Raw genomic sequence first — 18,268 nt, 5'->3', positions numbered from 1 at the left:
AATTCTTTTGCCATTATGTCTTTTATGTTCTCAAAGTATAACTTCATTTGGAGGTGTCCAGATCCTTCTAATATTGTCTCTAAAGTGGTATCTTGATTTTGTTCACAGTTTTAAACCCTTGTTGCCTTCTCAATGTTTATTTTTTATTTTATTTAAATTTTTTAAAAATCTTACTAATTTCTTAATATTTGATGACTTGTTAAAATTTTGGATGTATTAGGTTAAAATGAATGTATTATTAAAATTAATTTGATCTTTTCATTTAAATAAGCAGGGTGACAATATTCAACCTTGTACTCCTTTTCCTATTTGGAACCAGTCTGTTGTTCCATGTCCAGTTCTAACTGTTGCTTCCTGACCTGCATACAGGTTTCTCAACAGACAGGTCAGATGGTCTGGTATTCCCATCTCTTTCAGAATTTTCCACAGTTTATTGTGATCCACACAGTCAAAGGCTTTGTCATAGTTAATAAAGCAGAAGTGGATGTTTTTCTGGAACTCTCTTGCTTTTTCCGTGATCCAGCAGATGTTGGCAATTTGATCTCTGGTTCCTCTGCCTTTTCTACAACCAGCTTAAACATCTGGAAGTTCACGGTTCACGTATTGCTGAAGCCTGGCTTGGAGAATTTTGAGCATGACTTTACTAGCATGTGAGATGAGTGTAATTGTGTGGTAGTTTGAGCATTCTTTGGCATTGCCTTTCTTTGGGATTGAAACGAAAACTGACCTTTTCCAGTCCTGTGGCCACTGCTGAGTTTTCCAAATTTGCTGGCATATTGAGTGTAGTACTTTCACAGCATCATCTTTCAGGATTTGAAATAGCTCAACTGGAATTCCATCACCTCCACTAGCTTTGTTCGCAGTGATGCTTCCTAAGGCCCACTTGACTTCACATTCCAGGATGTCTGGCTCTCACTGAGTGATCACACCATTTATCGTGTTTATCTGGGTCTTGATGATCTTTTTTGTACAGTTCTTCTGTGTATTCTTGTATGTTCTGTGTATACTTGCATATTCTTATATGCAGAGTACATCATGAGAAACGCTGGGCTGGAAGAAGCACAAGCTGGAATCAAGATTGCCGGGAGAATTATCAATAACCTCAGCTACGTAGATGACACCACCCTTATGGCAGAAAGTAAAGAGGAACTAAAAAAGCCTCTTGATGAAAGTGAAGCAGGAGTGTGAAAAAGTTGGCTTAAAGCTCAACATTCAGAAAACTAAGATCATGGCATCTGGTCCCCTCACTTCATGGGAAATAGATGGGGAAATAGTCTAAACAGTGTCGGACTTTATTCTTTTGGGCTCCAAGATCACTGCAGATGGTAATTGTAGCCATGAAATTAAAAGACACTTACTCCTTAGAAGGAAAGTTATGACCAACCTAGACAGCATATTAAAAAGCAGAGACATTACTTTGTCAACAAAGGTCCGTCTGGTCAAGGCTATGGTTTTTCCAGTAGTCATGTATGGATGTGAGAGTTGGACAGTGAAGAAAGCTGAGTGCCAAAGAATTGATGCTTTTGAACTGTGGTGCTGGAGAAGACTCTTGAGAGTCCCTTGGACTGCAAGGAGATCCAACCAGTCCATCCTAAAGGAGATCAGTCCTGGGTGTTCATTGAAAGGAGTGATGATAAAGCTGAAACTGCAATACTTTGGCCACCTCATGCAACGAGTTGACTCATTGGAAAAGACCCTAATGCTGGGAAGGATTGGGGGCGGGAGGAGAAGGGGACAACAGAGAATGAGATGGCTGGATGGCATCACTGACTTGAGGGATATGAGTTTGAATGAACTCCGGGAGTTGGTGATGGACAGGGAGGCCTGGCGTGCTGCGATTCATGGGGTCGCAAAGATTCAGACATGACTGATCTTTTAATTTACTTCAAAATTAGTGTAATGTTAAACTTGGTCACACATTAGGCTCACACTGTATTTTTATGGACAGTGCAAGGCTAGGCCTTGGCATGATCAACAATCGTGTCATCTCTGACTGTTTAGCTTACAGGTAATTTCCAGAATTGTTGGAAGACAGTCGTATATTTGATGCCTTTGGAGAACATATAGGCCCTTGTTACACTTGGAGGTTATCCCCTTGACTCCATTGGAGGAGTGTATGACTGCTAGATACCACCTGTAACTTTGCTTTTTGCCTCTGATCTGGGAATTCTGAAACCTTGATCAGCATACCTTTGAAAACAATCTAGTACGAAGAGTCTTATAAAAATGCTATATTTTTAGTATAATACCTTTTGGAATAGAGGCCTTGTCAAGTTCATTGGAAAAGTATTGCTTACCATCCTGCTCATTCAGCTTCTCAGCTGAAGCATGCTTGGCCCTCTGTGTTTTGGGTCTTATTTGTTAGCACATGTAGCTGTTTTTAAAAACTCATTTTAGAAATGTGAGTCAAAGTTGCTCTCTGGACAAAGGTGCTTCCCCCAGTTGTGTTGCCTTTATTTCTCTTTATGTATTCACTGTATTCTGCTTTTAGCAGACACTTTCTCTGGTGTTGTGGTGAGTTCAAGCTTGTGGAGACTGGTGTTGGAGGTGGGGGGCTCCCATGCTGCAGGCCTGAGCCCTGAGCTGATCCTGGGACCTGGGATCCCATCCAGTTGCCAGGGTTGGTACTTGTCAGTGTTGTATGTGGAGTTGTGTTTGTTTGTGAGATTTGAAAGCAGACCCCAGAGAGCTTATAAATATTTTATTGTTTATTAAACTCAGTAGAATTTCTCATGTATTTCATTTTAAAAAATCTGTAGATACAAGCAAATCTCTCTCCTTCCTGTCATTTTTGATAGTCCTTAGACTTAACCCAGAAAACGACACTCCTATGAATGCAATCACAATACACGTAGGAAGAAAGAAAGGCATTTAAAGAATTGTGCAGTTCATTCACTGAAACTGAGCATTAGGGGATTAAAATGATGAGTCACAGTTACACACACAACATTTTCTTGTTCTGTAACTATGACCAAACAAAAGTAATGCAAAAAGGAGCAGTTTCCCATGTTAAGTGCAATTAATTTCAAACAGATACCACTCGTATCAGTATTTAAAGGTTGTAATATGGTAAGTGAGCTTGCTTGCTTCTTGCTTATTAATTTATCTAGTCAGGGTCAGATTGATGAGATGCTGTTTACAGGAGATAATATATATCTAAATAGTTTCTGCTTTAAAAAAAAGATCTATTTATTTATTTTTGGCTACAGTGGGTCTTCCTTGCTGTGCGTGGCCCTTCTTTAGTTGCACTGCGTGGGCTTCTCATTGCAGTGGCTTCTCCTGTCACAGAGGCAGGCTCGGGGTGCTCCGGCTTCAGTAGTTCTGGCATGTGGCCTCTAGAGTGAGGGCTTAGTAGTTGTGGCAGATGGACTTGGTTGCCCTGTGGCGTGTGAAAGCTTCCCCAGTCAGGGATTGAACCTGTGTCCCTTGTATTGGCAGGTGGATTCTTAACCTCTAGACCACTAGGGAAGCCCTCTGTTTTGTTTTAATAACACTGGTTATAGAGAGACCCTCTCAGGGAAGACATGCATTTTCGCGTTGATAGAAACGGAAGAAGAGATTTTTGAAGCACTTTCAGTAAATTCAGCCTTATTCACTTTAAACTTTTATGCAAAAAGTAAGCAAATTATGTATTTCACAATTTATCTTTGAATCTGTCACTGGTGGCCAGTTTATTCTGTAAACTTATAGTACGTTTGTCTTTTGGTGAACAAAACTGATTCTGGATTTTGTGTACTTTTATGTCACAGTTGACAACTAGCTATAAAATATCACAGTCCTAATACTCGTAATGGTCATGATTAGTCATGAGTCTCACCATACCAGTCCAACAGCTTCCAAACTGCACTGCAGGTAGTTGATGTGGGTCATTACCCTCAGTTAGCTTTCAGAGAAGCCAAGTTAAATTGTGGAATACAAGCCATTAGAAAAGGGATCATTTTAAAATCAGCTGCCTCTTCTTAAAAGTGGGGGAATAGCATTAGGTAACACCTGACTTCATGAAGACAGGTCTATAGTGAGGGAGTAGTTGGTGGATTGGATGATCTTTGGAAGAGTTCTTTTTTTTCTAATTAAAAAAAATTGAAATATATTTAGCTGTGGCTGTACTGTGTCTTCATTGCTGCACTTGGGCTTTCTCTGGTTGCGGCGAGTGGGGGCTGCTCTTCATCGCAGTGCAAGCACTTCTCATTGTAGTGGCTTCTCTCGTTGCGACGCGTGGGTTCTGGAGCGTATGGGCTTCAGTAATTGTGGTGCATGGGCTTAGTTTTCCTGTGGCATGTGGGATCTTCCCCGGCCAGGGGTTAAACCCGTGTCCCTTGCACTGGTAGGCGGATAGTTAACTGAAGCACCAGGGAAGTCCTGGAAGAGTTCTTTTGTGCTGGGAAATGAAGGTAGGGCAGAGGGACGTCATAGCGCCTCTGGCCAGGTTGGCCTGCCTGGTACTTGGTGGGTGTTTCTGGCTCGAGGGCTTGTCTTACCAGGAGTGCTGGTCAACCCCTAACTGCACATGGACCTCCTCCTGTGTGCGATATGTGCGTGGAGATACAAATGTGCAGCAAATACAGAAAATGTTTATTGAGTCATCTGACAGTACTCAAATGCAAAGATAATTTTTTAAGTAAGAGAAGGGCCATATGTAATTGGCTGAGGTTGTGTTAAGAGGGTAGGAAGAGAGATGATACTGAAAGCAGTGCACAGCCCATTTGTTTGTTTTCTCATGTTTCAGTCTTTTGTACCTGTTCCAGGTGGTCTGTCCTCTGTGCCACCTCTTGCTGGACCTTTGTCCCCTTGTGAGAGGCTGTACCTGAGATTCTCTGTCTGTTCCCCTCCAGAGATGAAAGGTGGGGTCTGGGTGGGAGATGGAAACTTTACCAGGTAACCCTACCCCTGTGCTGGAAGACTTCAAACAAAGCTGCTCCTCCAGGGCTCTGGGTCAAATGTTAACAGGCCAGAGGAAAAAAGGGACGATGTAGGTTTCCTCTGTATTCCAGTCACTCCAGTCTGCTAGGCCAAGCTCTGTGCAGTTTCTAGTGAAGTAGGAGGTTAATAATTGTGCGGGGATTTGAGGTGGGGAATTTACCCCAATGACATAATCACAGTTGCTCTAAAAGACTTATGTAGAAAGATGCTCATGCAGTATTAGTTATAGCATGCAAAACTGAAAAAATATTGGCAGTAAGCCATTAAATTATGATTCTCCATATGATCAAGTAATTTAAATCAATTAAATAGCTTGTTTTATAAGGCTGCTTAATGACATGGGAAAGTGCACATAGAATATTAAGTGCAAAAATGTATTGCTAAGCAGTATATATAATAGAACCCCATTTCACAGGAGAATTAAGTATGCACATGCATTAACAGAATAGGATACATTAAAAAATTTACAATGGTTATTACTTATGATTGTGTTACGTCTAATTATCATTTTTTCTTTTTTGCATTTTTTTTCAGTTTTTCCTAAAATGAACGTACTAATTTTATAACAGGAAAAACATAATATTAAAATATTTGAATTATAGAGACAGGTAGATGGTGGTGGTGGTGTAGTTGCTAAGTTGTGTCTGACTGTTGTGACCCCGTGGACTGTAGCCCGCCAGGCTTCTCTGTCCATGGAATTTTCCAGACAAGAATACTGGAGTGGGTTGTCATTACCTTCTCCAGGGGATCTTCCTGACCCATGGATTGAACCCAGGTCTCCTTCATTGCGGGCGGTCTTCTGCATTGATGGTGGATTCTTTACCGACTGAGCCACTTGGGAAGCCCTCTGACAGATATATGTGTCCTTTAAAACTGTTAGTGTGTTTCTGTATAGTTTTTTGCTTAATGTGTAAATTTGGTTTTATTTTATTATGTAATCTTTTTTGATTTGTATTTTTGAGTTATGTTTAACAGAAGTTTTCAAGATAAGTAATTAGCGAACATTTATTAGATACTTTTATGTCTAATAAATATGTTTTTAGTACATGTTCTTTACCCTAAAGGCATTTATAATCTAAGTTGAGTATCATGTAGGTAGATGTCCTTTGAAAATTATTTGATCTTGTATGTTAGAATTTAAGCATTAGATTTGTTTAACCCTTTGACTGCCTTCTTTTATTTAAACTTGTTGCATAGGAAAAATATGTATACTTTAAAGGCATTAAATTCATTCAGGGAATTTACTTTTTAATATTAATAATGTAATTTATTCGTAAGGCACTGAATGACTTGAGTTTATATACATTATTTTATTTAGTTTCCACGGCAATCTTTCCATGACCGTGGGGACATTTTCCTCAGTTGCTATTAAGAGTTAAGTTAGAGAGTTTGGCGTTTAAAAATGCCATTCACACTCTGCCTCTTTTTGGGAGGGAGGCTCGAGAGGGAGGGGATATAAGTATAGCTGTGACTGATTCATGTTGATGTGTGGCAGACACCAACACAATATTGTAAAGCAGTTATCCTTCAGTTAAAATTGAATAAATTAAAAGAAGAGCTCTTTGCCTATTTTTGAGAGCAGTGATACCTTGACTCAGATAACATCCATGTCCTTTTTAGCATTATATTACTAATTACTGGCCCTTTGATACTATGCTTTTTGACGTTTACATTAAAAATAAAAATTAGCTAATTTGTAAGTTATAAGGTCTCAAAAAAAATAGTTCATTCTTCTTTCATGCCTGTTAGTGCTCCTATTAAAATTCTGAAATGACTTATTAAATTAAGTACAGTGTCAAAGGCTAATTGTCTCTCTGTGAATTAGCGTACATGACTTATGAGAGCATGATTTCAGAATTATGTTTGAATAGCAGCTCTGGAGTCAGCTTTTAGTATCTATCAAATGTAATGACTGTAGATGAAGAATATTAATCAGTTATGAAGTCCGTTCTCGTGCTGTTACGAAAGATGCCTCTAAAATTTGTGCAGTGTTGTTGCTGCTAAGTCACTTCAGTCGTGTCCGACTCTGTGTGACCCCATAGACGGCAGCCCACCAGGCTCCCCCTTCCCTGGGATTCTCCAGGCAAGAACACTGGAGTGGGTTGCCATTTCCTTCTCCAATGTGTGAAAGTGAAAAGTGAAAGTGAAGTCGCTCAGTCATGTCTGGCCCTTAGCGACCCCACGGACTGCAGCCTACCAGGCTCCTCCATCTGTGGGATTTTCTAGGCCAGAGTACTGGAGTGGCTTGCCATTGCAGTGTTAGTGCTCTTGTTATTTCACTTGTGAGCATCCCACATCTGTGGCACAGATGTGTGGTTTGAACATGCTGTGTGTGGAGCAGCCCTCCCCAGTGGTCAGAACGCAGTGGCCGTCTCTGGCTCTGAGATCAGCCAGTGCATGTTTGTGTGTGGGGGGGTGGGGGGTGATGGGTTAGTAGAGGATTAGAGATCCTATATCTCAGTTTTTTTTATAGTTTCTGAAATTGTATTTCGAAAGTCAGTGTAATCTTAGTGGGATGAGTGTGAAGTGTGGCGCCACCTTTATTCAGCCTGTCTCTTGGGTACCTATCGTGGAGGTTTGGGCACTGGGGCAACCCTGAGTTCGAATCAGAGTTCACTGCCACCTTGGTGAGTTGCAGCTTGGTTTGCACGTCTCTCAGTCTTTTATTATTTTTGACCGTGGCCTTGGTGTGTGGCCTTATAGCTCCCTGACTGGGGACTGAACCTGTGCCGCTCCTGTTGGGAGTGTGGCGTCTTGGCCGCTGGGCCGCCGTGTCTCTAAATGTGGCGGCACGTGGTGCCTATTGTGAAGGCTGGTTGTGAGATCACTGAGGCTGCTGGTGCAAGTGCTTTGCCTGGCTCACGGTGGGCGCCAGTGACTTCAACTCACTCTTCCTCGCTGGCATCACTGAGCGCCTAGTGTGAGCTGGGGCACGTTCCTCATGTGTGGGCATGCTCAAAGCACAGGAGAGGGTGTTCTGGCGAGGAAACAGCTACTGCCTGCCAGCTGAAGCCAAAACCCAGAAAACCAGGGATCTCTTCAAGGATTACTGTTCTTTTCATGAGTGATTGGGTTCGGTCCCTAGGTCGGGAAGCCCCCGGAGGAGGGCATGGCAATGCACTCCAGTGTTCGTACCTGGAGAATCCCATGGACAGAGGAGCCTGGTGGGCTACAGTCCGTGGGGTCACAAAGAGTCGGACACGACTGAAATGACTTAGCACGCGCGAGTGACTGGAGGGTTGGAGACAAAGTTGATTGGAAGAAACTTGGCTGGAATCTCTCAGGGGAGGCTCCCTCAAGCTGAACAGCCTTCTGGAATCCTTTGAAGAATCTTGAACTTGGCTGAGGAAGCGTTTTGAGCTGTGTTCTTCTGCTGACTGGAATCAATCCCTGTATGGAGTCAAGTCAGTTTGCTTGACGAGTACAAATCCTCAGATGTAAAGAGAGTATGTAGCTGACAGAGACATTTTGTGGATGGAGTTTCATGTTCATTCCTGTTAAACTTCCTGGTCACTTAACTTCCTGGATTTCAAAGGTGTCTTTTGCTGGATACCCTTTTATTTCGTTGAAAACAGGTAGCTACCTACCTTTTTGAATGCTTCTGTTAGGACCTAGAAAAGGAAGTTACCCTGATAAGAGTGGTGAGGTGGTCTTGTGGCTGGTGTTAGGGTGGGGCCCTCAGGCATCAGAATATCACTGTGACCTCCCCTCTGACCCCATGACCGCAGTGCCAGCGCCTGGCCGCGCTACTGGCCTGCGTGAGCGCTCCCATCCCTCTGGTCCTTCCCATCCAGCGTCTGTCCTCCCCCACGCTCCGCAGCTCCTGGCCTCACGAGGAGTCCCCAGCTTGCCCTCGGGCCTGTCCTTTGTGCTTCCACTGCTTGATCCCGGTGGACAGCCCCACGTGTTGGAACACCTCCATCTCCCTCCCCGCAGCTTCCTTGGCACCCCTTTCTCCCCTTGCTTCTCTGGGTGCGTCGGCCATGCATGCGCTCTCCTGCCCTCGGTACCTCTGAAGTGTTGGGAGTCCTTTCTTTGGTCTTCTCCCTCTGGGTGACCCTGCCCTCCTAGTAGCCTGTCTTACTGTCTCTGTGATAGAGACCTCTGCAGAGTCTCTACCTGTCTGACCTTTTTCTCGCCACCTTCTTGCCCATCTTCCCTGGATAATCTTGATACATTTCAAAGTAGATGAGCCCATTCTGGAGCTTTTATCTTCCCCATAAACCCCTTGTACACTGTCTTCTTCCTAGTACTGTGCTATCAGCACCAGCCTAGTCTTCTGGTTAGACCAGCTCTAGAAACTCCAATACTTTGGCCACCTCATGCGATGACTTGACTCACTGGAAAAGACTCAGATGCTCGGAGGGATTGGGGGCGGGAGGAGAAGGGGACGACAGAGAATGAGATGGCTGGATGGCATCACTGACTCTGAGGACATGAGTTTGAGTGAACTCCGGGAGTTGGTGATGGACAGGGAGGCCTGGCGTGCTGTGATTCATGGGGTCGTGGAGAGTCGGACACGACTGAGCGACTGAACTGAACTGAACTGAGCTTAGCCCTCATGCCAGTCAGTCCAGTGGGTCACCATCATCTTCTGCTTCAGAAAGAGTTCTTGAATCTCTTTCACCTCCACTGCTCCTGCCTTACTTCTGGACGAATTTTCCTTCTTAGAAATAGCTCCTTAGCCTCTGTGTCCAGTAGTCACATGTCCCCTTTTACACTGAAATTAGTTAAAATTGAAAACGGAAGCTCAGCTCCCCAGCCTCCTGAGCCGTGTGTCAGGTGTTGGGGAGCCGCGTGTGGCTGGTGGCTGCCATACTGAGAGCACAGCAGGACATGCCCCCCTGTGTTGAACGTCACTGCCCAGCTGGAGGATGGTTCTCTTGGGCTTCACTGTCCAACAACTGACCTCTCTGTTGTGAGTTCTCACCCTCTTCATCTCATCCTTCTTATGGTCGCCCGGTGCTTGCTTTGCAGAAGCAGCGAGTCAGTTATGACACACTGCTGCCTGAAAAGCTCTGCTGGATGCGGACACGTGGTCTGTGCTCGTCAGCACAGCACAGGAGTCCTTCACTGCTCACTGCCCCGCTCCGCCCCGACCTGCCCTCCAAGCTCAGAGACCCTGCTTCTCTCCCTTGCATCATCCCTCTCTGCTTGCAATACCTCCCTTCGTCTCCTTCAGACTTACAGGCTCCTCATTTTTTTCTGGAAGTGACATTTCCCCCTGCAGCCTGTGTTTGCTGCCCTGACCCCCTCATTTGGGGGGTGTCTCTAGGGCACCATCTTCCAATGTTTTTGTCCATGTACCTTCTGAAATAATATTTTATAAACTATGTACTCCTTCCCATGGGAGTGCATATGTGCCTTACCTTTTATGTAAGGTAATGTCAACTTACTTTTTAAGTTGATTTCTGACCTTTTTTAAAAAATCACAAGTTCAAATGATTTATTTTTGTGAACAAGAAGTAGAAAGTATTAAACATCAAATAAGATGAAAATAATATGAGAATTGACTTAGTTGGGATAAATCTTTGGCAGTATGACTTGAAACAATTTTTGCATTTTGATTTTGACCAACTTATATAGGTGATTAACCACTTGTATATACTTCAAGTGTGTTTGTTGTCTGTGCTGTATGTCTAGCTTGGCTTGAACAGTTTGGCATTTTGGGAAAAAATTACAGGTATTCTTAAGAGAATTTGTATCGTTAACCTACTCTTCTCATTTTTTTCCCTCTGAATCTAGAGCATCTCCAAATGGGCCAGGTTTTGCTCCTAACAGAAAATTGCTTAGGCATAAAATTGGGAACCTTACTGAGTTCAAGCAGTCATGGTTAATCATTAAGGAGACTCCCTGATAATCATTATTTTGAATTACCCCCTTTGTTTGGCGTCTCAGAGGTTTCCGAACTTTGGAACAATGCATCAAGGTGAGATTTCAGTGAGAGGGGAGCTATTGGGAAGATAGGAGTGTCCTTTCATTGGCAAGTGGAGATCTGGAAATTGATTCCTTAAATCACCCTTCAAACTCCTCCTTGAACTTTGTGTGTGGACTCCTGAGAGTCTCTGGGGCCCTTGGGGCCTTGCTTGGAAGACCGCAGCCATGGGGCAGGCTGGTCTCCATCATGTCTGGCTGTGGCAGGACAGCCTGGTGTTCAGATGTGGCCGAATCACGTTTTCACTGGCTCCGGCCTGCTCTGGGCTCCGCTGTTTTCCTTGGAGGTGCTGCCGGGGACCGCAGCCGAAGCCCTCTCACTCCCTGTGGGTTTGTCTCGGCCACCGCCAGCCACAGGAAGCAGGTTCCTCGCCTTATGCTCAGGGAGGAATGGAAGTATTTTTGTCGTGGAAAACAACTGTGTTTATAGAGGCCTGCACGATTCTGTGGAACATTACATAACCAGCCTGAGAGGCCTGGGAGGATGATCGTGTTCCCTTCGGCTGGCTGCAGGGCTGTGGCGTGTCCTGAGGCTTCTGTTCCTTCCTGATGTGACCCTGGGCCTCCTGTTCTGGCTCCAGCAGGAGCCCAAGACCAGCCTCTGCTTGCTGCCTGGCCAGCTCAGGCCTTGCCGTGTCGTCCAGCAGTCTCTCTCGTTAACGTAGATTGTCATCTCTTTTAGGAAATTATATAAACACACACCCCCAGGCAATAGAGAAAAAGAAAAAGTCAGTTTCAAGCAGCGAGAGTTTGATGCCGTCATCCTAGCAACTCACCCCCTCACCCCTTCCCACTCACAGCTTCCACCTCACCGGGGGTCGGGCATGTGCCAGGATGAGGCGGTCTTGCCCTTACAAGCATGAAGTAACCAGAATACATTAGAAATGCCTGATTGAAAATAAAAGGGCGTGTTGATTTTGGCCCTACCTTATTAGGGAGGGTAAAGTTAATTGTATGCTTTTTGTTTTCAGATTGTGCCTTCTAATTCTGCTTAATACAGCCCTGCGTGATAGGCAAGGAGATGTTGGCTTTTTTGAGGTGGGGGATAACCATCACCAACACCGAAAACTCAAAGTGGCCGTCCTGCTCATAGTTCCTTCCAGAGCTGAGCTGAAAGTTCTCAGCATCCCTGGCAAGGCTGCTGAGGGATTATTGTCTTGTTTTCAGAGCCGTGTAGGCCAAGAGAGGCGATAAACTCTGGCCTGGATTATTGCCATGGTTCTGGCAAGAGCCTTGCACAGATGCAAGCAAAGCCCAAGCGTTTGCTTTCTAATTCCTAGTGCAGTTTGTTGTTAAATTTTTCATCCGATACATCTAGCATACCTTCAGGAAGGTGCTTCTTATCTCAGACAGGAGATGCCAATGTAAAGATGGGATTACTGCATGGTTTGGGGAGGAGTTTTCGGTGGTGCGTTTCTGCAGAGCCTGCTGAGGTTGTGCTATGGCCTCCCTCCAGCTTTTGTGCATGTGGTGACATTCATTTTCATGGGACACTTAGGCCTTGCACAAAAAAGGCTGTTTTGCCTGGATCTGTTGGGAGTCCAGGAGGGGCTTTATCTTAGAGCCCAAAGGGATCAGTGCAGCCACCCTTACCAAACAAGAAGCCATCAAGGCTACTTCTTTCTAGCGAGGCACACCCTGGATTGTGGGTCCCCTCAGACCTGCTTGCACGTTGTGCTCTGATAACGTACAGAAGGGCTTCCCTGGGTCTCAGTGGGTAAAGAATCTGCCTGCAATGCAGGAGACTCAGGTTCGATCCCTGGATTGGCAATATCCCCTGAAGGAGGAAATGGCAACCCACTCCAATATTCTTGCCTGGAGAATCCCATGGACAGAGGAGCCTGGTGGACTACAATCCAAGGGGTTGCAAAGAGTCGGACACAGCTGAGCACACACGCGTTCATTCAGTGTACAGAAGGTGATGCAACTTCCTGCAACAGGTAAAAATTTGCCCTTGGCCAGAATTCTTCTTGGCAGAGCTTTGCTGAAAAACTGTCTGCAATTCTGTTGTCCAGAATCCTCCTGCCAAGTGGTGCAGTTCGTGGGAGATACAAGGTGTCAGGAAACAGCCATTGGATGAGGTCCACCATGGAACGTGGAGCTGTTACTGGCTTTGGCAGCGTAGATAACTTTGCAGCCTGCTGTGTTCCAGTTGACCAGCCGCAGCTCCCTGGGTAATTAAAAAAAAAAATGGATCTGTCATCCAGGTCCAGAACCCCTATCCCACCCGCCTTCTGTTGCAGTCCAGGTGTTAAAGCCTGTGACCTCATGCTGTTCTCCCAGCGGACAGTTTGTTCCCCTTATTTGTTTAGGGAAGTGATGTTACAGGATCTGAAAGATTTCAGGTCATCCAGGAAATTGCCCAGTCAGCAATTGTCGAATTAAATTTAAATGAGCAGGCTAAAAATCCCAATGCTGAGAAGTCTTTTGTTTGGGGTGGGTGTGTCACATAACTCAGGGACCAGCTTCTAGCCAGAGAGTAAACTTGTTTTACAGAATGCATCACACTGACCACCTTCATCCCGAGAGGTCAGGGACAGTTTCAGAGTTGAGATGCTTCTGGAGCCTGATTGTCCTGGTTCATCTCTGAGTCTGGCTCACAGGTCTCTACTGATGCTTTCTGGATGAACCAAAGAACAGGTGTCTTTGAGTTGGGCGCAAGTTGTCTTTTAAAGGGAGAGTGACACAAAAGAGCAACAGGTCTCTTACCCTTTGAGAACCAGGAAAGGACAGTTGGGAGTTCAGGGCCAGGCTGAGGATGAAGGTGCAGTGATCAGAAAGCCTTGTCAATTTCAGGACCGGCTGCAGTGCAGAAGCTACGGGTCTGGCTTTAAGAAAATGGAAGGGACTTCCCTGTCCTTCCAGTGGTTAAGATTTGACCTTCCTATGCAGGGGATGCGGGTTCAGTCCCTGGTTGGGGAGTAAGATCCTACATGTCTCCAAAAAAACATTCCACATCTCATGTGTCTCCAAAAAACCCAAACATAAAACAGAAACAGTATTGCAACACAGTCAATAAAAAACTTTAAAAGTGGTCCCAAAAAAACCCCAAGAAAATAGAGATGTGAAGATCTAATTGCAGAGAACAGTTTTGTGAAATGAGGTGTTTATTTGCTTTACAAAGTTTTCTTTCAGATGCCCCAGATTTAGCCTGTCTAGAAGGAATTCAGTTTGGGGTTCTCCTCTGAAATTTTTAAAGTCTTCACTGCTACTACAAAGCCAAGAGGTTATCTCTCTTGCCTGGATGGCTGTATCGGCATCCTGAGTTCTTTTGACTCCCAGATCAGATCTTGAAGTCCAGACCCCTCCGGGCCAACGCCGAGGCGGTTGTCACCTGGCTTCTGCTGAAGCCACCATCCGTCCTTGCGCCTCCTCACCCGGGCCACGTGTCCCGCGGCGCTTCTCCTGGGGGCGGCCACTCCCCTGACTCTGCACTCTGTGCTTGCTTGGTCGTCTCCGCTCTTTGTTCAGTTCTCCAGTGACACCGGTGCTGAGCACACTTTTCTGACCACGCTTTTCTGACTCCCTTCCTGGCTTTGCACTCAGTCCCGCCCTCACCCCGCGTTCTCGTCTTCCTCACCCGGCACGGAACTGCGTCTCACTGTGCTTGCCTGGGGCTCGCCTCTCTTCCCAGGCGGGCTGCAGGCGCTGGGGGCCAGAGACCAGGTGACCGCCTCACTGGCCTGGTTTTCAGCATAGTTCTTAGACCTAACAGTCAGGTTTGTGGAATGAATGAGGATATAAGTATTTCTTTAAAATTGTAATGTTTTCTAATATATTTTAACAGCCAACTTGCAAATAAACCAACCGTGATGCAAATTCAGCTATCCTGATGGAGGGGTGTGTGTGTTTATAGATACCACATGTTAATTTTAGCTGTGTTCCGAGACTCAAGAATGTTAGATCGCAGTGTCCTCTTGGAAAATGGAGTTGATGCTGTCCCACATTCACAGATGTTGGGGTCTCTGACAGACTCAGGAAGTAGTGCCCTCTTCTCCTGCCCAGGCTTTGATGGGATTGGGAGCTATACGCAAAGTAATAGTGCAGGCCAAAATATTTGTCCCTGGTGGAGGTTAAGTTGGAGGGCTCAGCTTGGGGTGAAAACCGCGCAGTTCTGCTGAGAGAGTCTCAGGGTTAGGCCATGTCCCCGCAGAGCATGGGGCCCACCTGGGGCCCTGGGTCGTGGGGAGCTGCTGCCCCATCTGATCAGCTGCTCCAGCTCAGGAGGGAAAGAATCCCAGAGCCATATGGAAGACGCCCTCCTCACTAACAGTAGCCTCCTTCCAAACTCTCCTTCCCTCTAGCGATTGTTTTAATATCTTGAAAGAAAATGTTAGTCTCTGAGTTGTGTCCTACTCTTTAAAACTCCATGGACTGTAGCCCTCCAGGCTCCTCTGTCCATGGGATTCTTCTCCAGGCAAGAATACTGGAATGGGTTGCCCTGCCCTCCTCCAGGGGGTCTTCCTGACCCAGGGATCGAACCCAGGTCTCCTGCATTACAGGCAGATTTTTACCATCTGAGCCACCAGAGAGGCTCTTTAATATCGTGTTTTTCCAAACAGATAAACTATGTTTTGTAGGTGTTGTTGAAGTCAAATCGTAAAGCAGCATTCCCTTTCTCCATATGAACATAGCTACTTTAGAATACATTAGTTGACCCCCAAAAGGTGAAACAAGCAATGTTTTTATTCATTTGTTTTTGGCTGTGCTGGGTCTTTGTTGCTGTACGCGGGCTTCCTCTGGTTGGAGAGGCTTCTCTTGTTGTAGGGCGGGAGCTCTAGCTGCACCGGCTTAGTTGCTCCTCAGCATGTGAGATCTTCCCAGACTAGGGATCGAACCCATGTCCCCTGCATTTGCTCACAGATTCTTAACCATTCAACCACCAAGGAAGACCAACAAGCAATGCTTTAACAGTTTATTTTTCTGGGACCGGTTTTAAATGTTTCCTGTTATCATGAATAAGTTCAGTGACCAAAGGATTGTGTTGGGGTCCTTCCTGGTTTGTAATTTGGGACCCAGCTGTACTCTGCTTTGGTCCAGTGCTGAGTTTGAGTTACCTTTAGCAAACCAGGCAGCAGTAGCTGTGGAAGTATAGAATTCATTTCACGTAGTCAACACGTGGGGCAGTTTTTCTGGAGCCATGAGAATGTTGGAAGACTGTTCCCAGGAATGCTGTTCATGTTTGGTGCTCTGTCATTAGGGAAGACAGGTGAACTCAGAACATTGCGCTGTGTTCTGGGGTTGTCTGAATGGAGCACGAATAGATCTGCTTCCAGACGCGCCCCTTGACTGGCTGGAATCTGGTTGGTTTTAAGGAAGACCTTTCTGGCTTTTCTTTCCTGCTTCCTCTGTGTACAGGCACCTCCCTCACCCCCACCCCCAGCTTAAGACCTGGTGTTATAAATAACTTTTCTTCGTAAAGGTAGCCCTCCGAGAGCATCAGAGGGAATCAGAGCAGTTGTAAAAGCAGCAGTGAAGCTTGCAGATGGTGGAATGTGCCAGCCCCCGTGGAAGGCAGTGTGCGCATTTGCACTGACTGAGTCCATGCTGAGGCCACTCGTATTTGTGGATCCATTCATAATGAAACTAGGATTTTTCCTTTGCATTTTTAAAAAGAATACAACTCAACCTTCAGATGTCTCTGAAAGCCAGATGTTCCTCTTTTGTTTTGAGAGCATGTTAATTGAGGGGGGAAAAGGTCGTTGCTAAACACAGACTCTAGTCTGATGGATGGAAATATATATGAACATTGTCCCTCCCCATCCCCCAGCCCCTCATGGAAAACTTACTTTAGACAGTGTATATGAAAGTCAGGATTCTGACAGCCCCTATTGTGGTGGGAGCACAATAGATTACTCTGGAAACCTCAAGCCCAGTTTGAGTTGGGGAGAATGAGATTAGTTGGCTTGCAGGGAGAGTGTCCAGGCCACCCGGCCTCTCTCCTGTATGAGGAAGGTGACAGCTGAAAAGAGCCAGGATCCGCCCTGGGGCAGCAGCGACAGTTAAGCACAGAGTGGCATGCTCCTGGCCTCTGCCAGTCCTTGGTCCCTGCTCCTCCACGCGGTGGGGGCTGGAAAAGGACGGGGTGGGGGTAGGGCCTGGGGGTGTAGGGAGGCGCGGGTGGAGGCAGCTGTTGCAGGTTGAAACTTTTCACTACATCTTCAGTTGCGCTTAGGGACCCAGACTTGGGCATTTTTCTCATTTTTCTCTTTGATGGTTTAATGTTCTTAGCCAGTTGATTAGAGCAAGTCTTTCGCTGCCCTAAGGCTTTGTGCTCTCTGGAAATTAAATGCAGGCGGGGTAGTATTCTTTGTATGAATGAAAGGGAAAGACCCTGAGACCCAGCCTGACCCCTCCCGAGCCGGTCAAGCGGTGGCTTCCACCAGCAGGGTGGATTTATACAAAGTGAAAAGTGGTCAGTGAGGTGACCCTGTGATGGACATTGTGAATGCCCAGCAGGAGCCCGTTGCTTTCAGATCGGAACTGGGCTTTGCTCATGTTTCTTTTGTGGGATCACACTTGGCTACACACTGGAATCATGAGTGGGATGCCCAGGCCCTGCCCCCAAGACGCTGATCAAATGGTATGAACCCTGTTCTGGCCCTGAGGGCTGCACAGCACGAGGACTGCCCGCGGGAGCTCTGGGCGCTGTTCTGTTCTTAGCATCTTGGCTTATTGCCTCTCTTCCTGGTTTTCAGACTTGAAGTTTTTCTAAAAGTTAAATGCTTAATTTCAGGAGGCATTCTGACTTGCTCTGAGAGAGAGCTTATTTGGGACTGTCTTGGTGGCCCAGTTGTTAAGGATCCATGCTTAAGTAGAGCAATCTGTTTGGCCGGGGGCACGGGTTCAATCCCTGGTCTGGGAATTAAGATCCCACATGCTGTGCAATGTGGTTTAAAAAAAAAAGGGCGCTTATTAAATTGAGGTGGCTTAGGGCATTTAGCACCCCACTCCAGTACTCTTGCCTGGAAAATCCCATGGACAGAGGAGCCTGGTAGGCTGCAGTCCTTCCTCTACTACCAGGCTGCAGTCCATGGGGTCGCTAAGAGTCGGATACAACTGAGCGACTTCACTTTCACTTTCCACTTTCACGCAGTGGAGAAGGAAATGGCAACCCACTTCAGTGTTCTTGCCTGGAGAATCCCAGGGACGGGGGAGCCTGGTGGGCTGCCGTCTGTGGGGTCGCACAGAGTCGGATACGACTGACGCGACTCAGCAGCAGCAGCAGCAGGGCATTTAGGGTCGTCAGCCTGGGAGGAACTGGAGCTGTTGATACAGTGGGCTTGATGTCCATGGGCTCTGTGTGTGAGGGGCTCTGTGGGTATGGGGCACTGTCTGTGAGGGCCTTGAGCATCATGGATTTGGGCATCCTGGGCAGGGGACTTCTTTGAACCTGCACCCCATGGTCTGAGGG

General features: G+C 46.1%; 1 protein-coding gene across 5 annotated transcripts in view; it reads left to right on the top strand.

Annotated features, from left to right (window-relative positions):
- The window catches only part of SIPA1L2 (signal induced proliferation associated 1 like 2), a 256,679-nt gene that overhangs the window by 20,238 nt on the left and 218,173 nt on the right, over positions 1 to 18,268 (top strand). The gene's annotated exons all lie outside the window — the stretch shown is intronic.

The sequence above is a fragment of the Moschus berezovskii genome, chromosome 12, assembly GCF_049115385.1.
Source record: "Moschus berezovskii isolate FMDL1 chromosome 12, NW_MosBer_1.0, whole genome shotgun sequence".
NCBI classification, from domain to species: Eukaryota; Metazoa; Chordata; class Mammalia; order Artiodactyla; family Moschidae; genus Moschus; species Moschus berezovskii.
Note: the sequence above shows the minus strand (reverse complement) of the source record. Positions and strands in the feature narration are given on the sequence as shown.